The sequence below is a fragment of the Microcaecilia unicolor genome, chromosome 3, assembly GCF_901765095.1.
Source record: "Microcaecilia unicolor chromosome 3, aMicUni1.1, whole genome shotgun sequence".
Taxonomy (NCBI): Eukaryota; Metazoa; Chordata; class Amphibia; order Gymnophiona; family Siphonopidae; genus Microcaecilia; species Microcaecilia unicolor.
This window is the reverse complement of record NC_044033.1, coordinates 336054598-336064220: the sequence shown is the minus strand read 5'-3', so window position 1 is coordinate 336064220 and position 9623 is coordinate 336054598. Positions and strand designations below refer to the sequence as shown.

General features: G+C 47.8%; 1 long non-coding RNA gene and 1 pseudogene across 1 annotated transcript in view; one reads left to right on the top strand and one right to left on the bottom strand.

Moving 5' to 3' along the window:
* Positions 1-695, bottom strand: part of LOC115466878 — a 126910-nt gene extending 126215 nt beyond the window's left edge. The window contains exon 1 of the long non-coding RNA XR_003941609.1: positions 159-695. This is a non-coding gene — a long non-coding RNA (uncharacterized LOC115466878). The remainder of the gene's footprint in view (positions 1-158) is intronic.
* Positions 696-844: 149 nt separating this feature from the next.
* LOC115464735 lies at positions 845-8222 on the top strand (annotated as a pseudogene).
* Positions 8223-9623: the final 1401 nt, after the last annotated feature.

Below are 9623 nucleotides of genomic sequence, written 5' to 3'. Positions count from 1 at the left end.
TTGAACCCCCTGAGCCCTCCCTCCCGTCAAAGCTCCCTCCTTTCCTTTCTTTTCCCCGGGTCTACATGTATCCCAGAGTAGGAACGCAGCCGCCTTTAAGTATGTTGTTTTCCATGGCTGTAAAATTAAGGATCGTACTGTTATTTTTTTTATTCAACAGATGATGGATTTAGGAATAATAGTGAAAGAGTGAGAGAGTGCAATAAACAGCAGAAAAAGGAATGGAAACACCGGGACCCCTCCAGAGACGACATTGATCCTTCAGCTGATTGTCAGGGAGGTATCAGTAGCATAATACCGAGCAGTGTGAAAGCAGAAGCTCAGACAGGAGAAAAATTAGACAGAAAAAAGAGAAGCCACATAAGCAGGCTTAGGCCTGAAATTAATGACTGTGAAGGTACTAACAAAAGTAACCTATCCGGATACTGTGAAAAACCATTTAAAAGTTCTGAATATGAAAATTCTGTTGGTGAGGAAAGGAATGTACAATTGCATAAAATGGTTCGTGTGGGACATAACCTATTTAAATGTTTTCATTGTGATAAGTGTTTCAAAAGCAAATGTTATGTGCAATTGCATGAAATAACTCACACAGGAAACAAGCCATTTAAATATTGTAGATGTGATAGACTCAGTGAGAAAAGGAGCCTGCAAGTAGCTCACACAGTATGCAAAGAATTTAAGTTTTCCAAATGTGATAAATATCTTGGAAAGAAACCCACACTGGAAGTGCATCCAAGTACTCATACAGGAAAGAAACTATTTAACTGTTCTGAATGTGGTAAATGTCTCAAAAGTATGCGTAACCTCAAACTGCATGAAAGGGTTCATACCGGGGAGAAACCATTTAAGTGTTCAGAATGTGATAAATGTTTCACAAGGAAATCATGCGTAAAACTTCACAAATTGACCCATACAGGAGAGAAACCATTTAAGTGTTTAGAATGTGATAAATGTTTCAGAATCTCTATTGACCTCAAACGGCATAAAATGAATCATACAGGAGAGACACCATTTAAGTGTTCAGAATGTGATAAAGGTTTGAAAAGCATGTCTGAGCTCAAAGTGCATGAAAGGATTCATACCGGAGAGAAACCATTTAAGTGTTCAGAATGTAATAAATGTTTCAGACGTATGGATCAGCTCAAACTGCATGAAAGGGTTCATACCGGAGAGAACCCATTTAAGTGTTCAGAATGTGATAAATGTTTCACAAGGAAATCATATGTAAAACTTCACAAATTGATCCATACAGGAGAGAAACCATTTAAGTGTTCAGAATGTGATAAATGTTTCAGAATCTCTATTGACCTCAAAGTGCATGAAAGGATTCATACCGGAGAGAAACCATTTAAGTGTTCAGAATGTGATAAATGTTTCACAAGGAAATCATACGTAAAACTTCACAAATTGATCCATACAGGAGAGAAACCATTTAAGTGTTCAGAATGTGATAAATGTTTCAAAAGTATGCCTGAGTGCAAAAGACATGAAAAGGTTCATACAGAAGGGAAACCATTTAAGTGTTTAGAATGTGATAAATGTTTCATAAACTCTATTGACCTCAAACGGCATAAAATGAATCATACAGGAGAGACACCATTTAAGTGTTCAGAATGTGATAAAGGTTTGAAAAGCATGTCTGAGCTCAAAGTGCATGAAAGGATTCATACTGGAGAGAAACCATTTAAGTGTTCAGAATGTAATAAATGTTTCAGACGTATGGATCAGCTCAAACTGCATGAAAGGGTTCATACCGGAGAGAACCCATTTGAGTGTTCAGAATGTGATAAATGTTTCAAACGTATGACTCAGCTCAAACAGCATGAAAGGGTTCATACCGGAGAGAAACCATATAAATGTACAGAATGTGATAAATGTTTCAGAATCTCTATTGACCTCAAAGTGCATGAAAGGATTCATACCGGAGAGAAACCATTTAAGTGTTCAGAATGTAATAAATGTTTCAGACGTATGGATCAGCTCAAACTGCATGAAAGGGTTCATACCGGAGAGAAACCATATAAATGTACAGAATGTGATAAATATTTCAAACGTGTGCCTGAGCTCAAACTGCATGTAAGGGTTCATACAGGAGAGAAACCATTTAAATGTTCTGAATGCGGTAAATGCGTCACAACTATGCGTAACCTCAAACTGCATGAAAGGATTCATACTGGGGAGAAACCATTTAAATGTTCTGAATGTGGTAAATGCATCACAACTATGCGTAACCTCAAACTGCATGAAAGGATTCATACTGGGGAGAAACCATTTAAATGTTCTGAATGTGGTAAATGTTTCAAAAGTATGCGTGACCTCAAACAGCATGAAAGCGTTCATACTGGGGAGAAACCATTTAAGTGTTCAGAATGTGATAAATGTTTCAAAAGTATGTCTGAGCGCAAACAGCATGAAAGGGTTCATAGGAGAGAAACCATTTAAATGTTCAGTATGTGAAGCGAATGCTACATACCTGTAGAAGGTATTCTCCGAGGACAGCAGGCTGATTGTTCTCACTGATGGGTGACATCCACGGCAGCCCCCTCCAATCGGAATCTTCACTAGCAAAGGCCTTTGCTAGTCCTCGCGCGCCCATGCGCACCGCGCATGCGCGGCCGTCTTCCCGCCCGAACCGGCTCGTGTCCGTCAGTCCAGTATGTAGCAAGACAAATACAAGGGAAGACACAACTCCAAAGCGGAGGCGGGCGGGTTTGTGAGAACAATCAGCCTGCTGTCCTCGGAGAATACCTTCTACAGGTATGTAGCATTCGCTTTCTCCGAGGACAAGCAGGCTGCTTGTTCTCACTGATGGGGTATCCCTAGCCCCCAGGCTCACTCAAAACAACAACCATGGTCAATTGGGCCTCGCAACGGCGAGGACATAACTGAGATTGACCTAAAAAATTTACCAACTAACTGAGAGTGCAGCCTGGAACAGAACAAACAGGGCCCTCGGGGGGTGGAGTTGGATCCTAAAGCCCAAACAGGTTCTGAAGAACTGACTGCCCGAACCGACTGTCGCGTCGGGTATCCTGCTGCAGGCAGTAATGAGATGTGAATGTGTGGACAGATGACCACGTCGCAGCTTTGCAAATCTCTTCAATGGTGGCTGACTTCAAGTGGGCTACCGACGCAGCCATGGCTCTAACATTATGAGCCGTGACATGACCCTCAAGAGCCAGCCCCGCCTGGGCGTAAGTGAAGGAAATGCAATCTGCTAGCCAATTGGATATGGTGCGTTTCCCCACAGCCACTCCCCTCCTATTGGGATCAAAAGAAACAAACAATTGGGCAGACTGTCTGTTGGGCTGTGTCCGCTCCAGATAGAAGGCCAATGCTCTCTTGCAGTCCAATGTGTGCAGCTGACGTTCAGCAGGGCAGGAATGAGGACGGGGAAAGAATGTTGGCAAGACAATTGACTGGTTCAGATGGAACTCCGACACAACCTTCGGCAGAAACTTAGGGTGAGTGCGGAGGACTACTCTGTTATGATGAAATTTGGTGTAAGGGGCCTGGGCTACCAGGGCCTGAAGCTCACTGACTCTACGAGCTGAAGTAACTGCCACCAAGAAAATGACCTTCCAGGTCAAGTACTTCAGATGGCAGGAGTTCAGTGGCTCAAAAGGAGGTTTCATCAGCTGGGTGAGAACGACATTGAGATCCCATGACACAGTAGGAGGCTTGACAGGGGGCTTTGACAAAAGCAAACCTCTCATGAAGCGAACAACTAAAGGCTGTCCCGAGATCGGCTTACCTTCCACACGGTAATGGTATGCACTGATTGCACTAAGGTGAACCCTTACAGAGTTGGTCTTGAGACCAGACTCAGACAAGTGCAGAAGGTATTCAAGCAGGGTCTGTGTAGGACAAGAGCGAGGATCTAGGGCCTTGCTGTCACACCAGACGGCAAACCTCCTCCACAGAAAGAAGTAACTCCTCTTAGTGGAGTCTTTCCTGGAAGCAAGCAAGATGCAGGAGACACCCTCTGACAGACCCAAAGAGGCGAAGTCTACGCTCTCAACATCCAGGCCGTGAGAGCCAGGGACCGGAGGTTGGGATGCAGAAGCGCCCCTTCGTCCTGCGTGATGAGGGTTGGAAAACACTCCAATCTCCACGGTTCTTCGGAGGACAATTCCAGAAGAAGAGGGAACCAGATCTGATGCGGCCAAAAAGGAGCAATCAGAATCATGGTGCCTCGGTCTTGCTTGAGTTTCAACAAAGTCTTCCCCACCAGAGGTATGGGAGGATAAGCATACAGCAGGCCCTCCCCCCAGTCCAGGAGGAAGGCATCCGATGCCAGTCTGCCGTGGGCCTGAAGCCTGGAACAGAACTGAGGGACTTTGTGGTTGGCTCGAGATGCGAAGAGATCTACCAAGGGGGTGCCCCACACCTGGAAGATCTGTCGCACCACACGGGAATTGAGCGACCACTCGTGAGGTTGCATAATCCTGCTCAGCCTGTCGGCCAGACTGTTGTTTACGCCTGCCAGATATGTGGCTTGGAGCACCATGCCGTGACGGCGAGCCCAGAGCCACATGCTGACGGCTTCCTGACACAGGGGGCGAGATCCGGTGCCCCCCTGCTTGTTGACATAGTACATGGCAACCTGGTTGTCTGTCTGAATTTGGATAATTTGGTGGGACAGCCGATCTCTGAAAGCCTTCAGAGCGTTCCAGATCGCTCGCAACTCCAGAAGATTGATCTGCAGATCGCGTTCCTGGAGGGACCAGCTTCCTTGGGTGTGAAGCCCATCGACATGAGCTCCCCATCCCAGGAGAGATGCATCCGTGGTCAGCACTTTTTGTGGCTGAGGAATTTGGAAAGGACGTCCCAGAGTCAAATTGGACCAAATCTTCCACCAATACAGGGATTTGAGAAAACTCGTGGACAGGTGGATCACGTCTTCTAGACCCCCAGCAGCCTGATACCACTGGGAGGCTAGGGTCCATTGAGCAGATCTCATGTGAAGGCGGGCCATGGGAGTCACATGAACTGTGGAGGCCATGTGGCCCAGCAATCTCAACATCTGCCGAGCTGTGATCTGCTGGGACGCTCGCACCCGCGAGACGAGGGACAACAAGTTGTTCGCTCTCGTCTCTGGAAGATAGGCGCGAGCCGTCCGAGAATCCAGCAGAGCTCCTATGAATTCGAGTTTCTGCACTGGGAGAAGGTGGGACTTTGGATAATTTATCACAGACCCCAGTAACTCCAGGAGGCGAATAGTCATCTGCATGGACTGCAGGGCTCCTGCCTCGGATGTGTTCTTCACCAGCCAATCGTCGAGATATGGGAACACGTGTACCCCAGCCTGCGAAGTGCCGCTGCTACCACAGCCAAGCACTTTGTGAACACCCTGGGCGCAGAGGCGAGCCCAAAGGGTAGCACACAGTACTGGAAGTGACGTGTGCCCAGCTGAAATCGCAGATACTGTCTGTGAGCTGGCAGTATCGGGATGTGCGTGTAGGCGTCCTTCAAGTCCAGAGAGCATAGCCAATCTTTTTCCTGAATCATGGGGAGAAGGGTGCCCAGGGAAAGCATCCTGAACTTTTCTTTTACGAGATATTTGTTCAGGGCCCTTAGGTCTAGGATGGGACGCATCCCCCCTGTTTTCTTTTCCACAAGGAAGTAGCTGAAATAGAATCCCAGCCCTTCCTGCCCGGATGGCACGGGCTCGACTGCATTGGCGCTGAGAAGGGCGGAGAGTTCCTCTGCAAGTACCTGCTTGTGCTGGAAGCTGTAAGACTGAGCTCCCGGTGGACAATTTGGAGGTTTTGAGGCCAAATTGAGGGTGTATCCTTGCCGGACTAATTGAAGAACCCACTGATCGGAGGTTATGAGAGGCCACCTTTGGTGAAAAGCTTTCAACCTCCCTCCGACTGGCAGGTCGCCCGGCACTGACACTTGGACGTCGGCTATGCTCTGCTGGAGCCAGTCAAAAGCTCGCCCCTTGCTTTTGCTGGGGAGCCGAGGGGCCTTGCTGAGGCGCACGCTGCTGACGAGAGCGAGCGCGCTGGGGCTTAGCCTGGGCCGCAGGCTGTCGAGAAGGAGGATTGTACCTACGCTTGCCAGAAGAGTAGGGAACAGTCTTCCTTCCCCCGAAAAATCTTCTACCTGTAGAGGTAGATGCTGAAGGCTGCCGGCGGGAGAACTTGTCGAATGCGGTGTCCCGCTGGTGGAGCTGCTCTACCACCTGTTCGACCTTCTCTCCAAAAATGTTATCAGCACGGCAAGGCGAGTCCGCAATCCGCTGCTGGAGTCTATTCTCCAGGTCGGAGGCACGCAGCCATGAGAGCCTGCGCATCACCACACCTTGAGCAGCGGCCCTGGACGCAACATCAAAGGTGTCATACACCCCTCTGGCCAGGAATTTTCTGCACGCCTTCAGCTGCCTGACCACCTCCTGAAAAGGCTTGGCTTGCTCAGGGGGGAGAGCATCAACCAAGCCCGCCAACTGCCGCACATTGTTCCGCATGTGTATGCTCGTGTAGAGCTGGTAAGACTGAATTTTGGCCACGAGCATAGAGGAATGGTAGGCCTTCCTCCCAAAGGAGTCTAAGGTTCTAGAGTCCTTGCCCAGGGGCGCCGAAGCATGCTCTCTAGAACTCTTAGCCTTCTTTAGGGCCAAATCCACAACTCCAGAGTCATGAGGCAACTGGGTGCGCATCAGCTCTGGGTCCCCATGGATCCGGTACTGGGACTCGATCTTCTTGGGAATGTGGGGATTAGTTAATGGCTTGGTCCAGTTCGCCAGCAATGTCTTTTTGAGGACATGGTGCATGGGTACTGTGGACGCTTCCTTAGGTGGAGAAGGATAGTCCAGGAGCTCAAACATTTCAGCCCTGGGCTCGTCCTCCACAACCACCGGGAAGGGGATGGCCGTAGACATCTCCCGGACAAAGGAAGCGAAAGACAGACTCTCAGGCGGAGAAAGCTGTCTTTCAGGAGAGGGAGTGGGATCAGAAGGAAGACCCTCAGACTCCTCGTCAGAGAAATATCTGATGTCCTCCTCTTCTTCCCACGAGGCCTCACCCTCGGTGTCAGACACAAGCTCACGAACCTGTGTCTGCAACCGCGCCCGGCTCGACTCCGTGGAGCCACGTCCACGATGGGGGCGTCGAAAGGTGGACTCCCTCGCCCGCATCGGCGAAGCTCCCTCCGCCGACGTCGTCGGGGAGCCCTCCTGGGAGGTGGCCGCAGTCGGTACCGCACGCGGCACCGACATCGGGGACCTCACCCCGGGCGATGGGCCAGCCGGCGCCACGCTCGACGGTGCCGGAGGTGCAAGCACCGCCGGGACCGGAGGGGTAGGGCGCAGCAGCTCTCCCAGAATCTCTGGGAGAACGGCCCGGAGGCTCTCGTTCAGAGCGGTTGCAGAGAAAGGCATGGAGGTCGATGCAGCGAAAGAAAACTTACGGGGGCAAAATCTGAAAATACGGGAAGGGAAAAAGAAACCTGAAGAGGGTTCCGGAACACTTCCCGAACAGTTTGAAGGATTTTCCGAGGAAAAACACGTCGAAAAGGACGCGCGAGGTCGACTTTCCGGGGCACGAACGGCGCAACACGACCGTACCGAGCGCGGACAAAAGAAGACTGACGAACATGAGCCGGTTCGGGCGGGAAGACGGCCGCGCATGCGCGGTGCGCATGGGCGCGCGAGGACTAGCAAAGGCCTTTGCTAGTGAAGATTCCGATTGGAGGGGGCTGCCGTGGACGTCACCCATCAGTGAGAACAAGCAGCCTGCTTGTCCTCGGAGAATAAATGTTTTAAAAGCATGTCCGAGCTCAAACGGCATGAAAGGATTCATACAACAGAGAAAACATTTCACTGTACAGTGAAACCATTTAAGTGTTCAGAATGTGATAAATGTTTCACAAGGAAATCACACGTAAAACTTCACAACTTGACCCATACAGGAGAGAAACCAGAGAAACCAGTTAAGTGTTCAGAATGTGATAAATGTTTCACAAGGAAATCACAGGTAAAACTTCACAACTTGACCCATACAGGAGAGAAACCATTCAAGTGTTCAGAATGTGATAAATGTTTCAAACTTATAACTGAGCTCAAACGGCATGAAAGGGTTCATACAGGAGAGAAACCATATAAATGTTCAGAATGTGATAAATGTTTCAAAAGTACACCTGAGCATAAACTACATGAAAGGGTTCATGCAGGAGAGAAACCATTTAAATGTACAGAATGTGAGAGAAACCATTAAGTGTTCAGAATGTGATAAATGTTTCGCAAGGAAATCACACGTAAAACATCACAACTTGACCCATACAGGAGAGAAACCATTTAACTGTTCAGAATGTGATAAATGTTTCAAAATCATATCTGAGCTCAAACGGCATGAAAGGATGTACCAGAATGGAGGGACCGGGTCCTTATAAATCCCTCAAAGCCTGGGAAAAAGCGTTCAGGACCCTTGGTTTTTGTACACCATCCAACTGCATAATGCAGAAGCAGAAATAGTCAGTTATTTTTGGTCTGGTCAATTAATTTGTCCCTTATTGCAACTTTCCATCTATTAGGACACTATTCAACATTTCCAATTATTTACAATGTCAGAGCATATTCGTACCTATGTAAGAGGTTCTATACCTTATTTTAGCACAAAAAAAATCACAATATAACGTACAATTTAACTTTTATGCTTTCCTCATTAAATCTTGGAGTGTTTTAAATCTTTTTTCTGTCACTAAGGAAACAGGATGTGGACACTAAACCACACAGAAACAAGCAGACTTAATTTCCCTCAGAACTTTACATCAACATAAGTACGTAAGAATTGCCATACTGGGAAAGACCAAAGGTCCATCAAGCCCAGCATCCTGTTTCCCAACAGTGGCCAATCCAGGTCACAAATACCTGGCAAGATCCCAAAAATGTACAAAACATTTTATACTGCATATCCCAGAAATAGTGGATTTTCCCCTAGTCCATTTAATAATGGTCTGTGGACTTTTCCTTTAGGAAGCCATCCAAACCTTTTTTAAACTCCACTAAGCTAACCACCTTTATCACATTCTCTGGCAACAAAAGTTTAATTGCACATTGAGTGAAGAAAAATTTTCTGCAATTCATTTTAAACTTACTACGTTGTAGTTTCATCGCATGCCCCCTATTCCTAGTGTTTTTGGAAAGTGTAAACAGACGCTTCACATCTACCTGTTCAACTCCAAAATTATTTTATAGAGCTCTATCATATCTCCCCTCAGCCGCCTTTTCTCCAAGCTGAAGAGCCCTAGCCACTTTAGCTGTTCCACATAGGGAAGTCGTCCCATCCCCTTTATCATTTTCGTCGCCCTTCTCTGCACCTTTTCTAATTCCACTATCCAGCTTATTTTCGAAAGAGAAAAACACCTATAGTGCAACCTAAATCGGGAGATAGACGTTTGTCTCGCAAAGGCGCCCAAATCGGTATAATCGAAAGCCGATTTTGGGCGTTTCCAACTGCACTCCGTCGCGGGAACGAATAAAGTTGACGGGGGCGTGTCGGAGGCATGGTGGAGGCGGAACTGGGGCGTGGTTATCAGCCGAGGAGAAATGGGCGTCTTTAGCTGATAATTGAAAAAAAGGCGTTTTTACCGCGATTCTGGGTCACTTTTTTTGGACC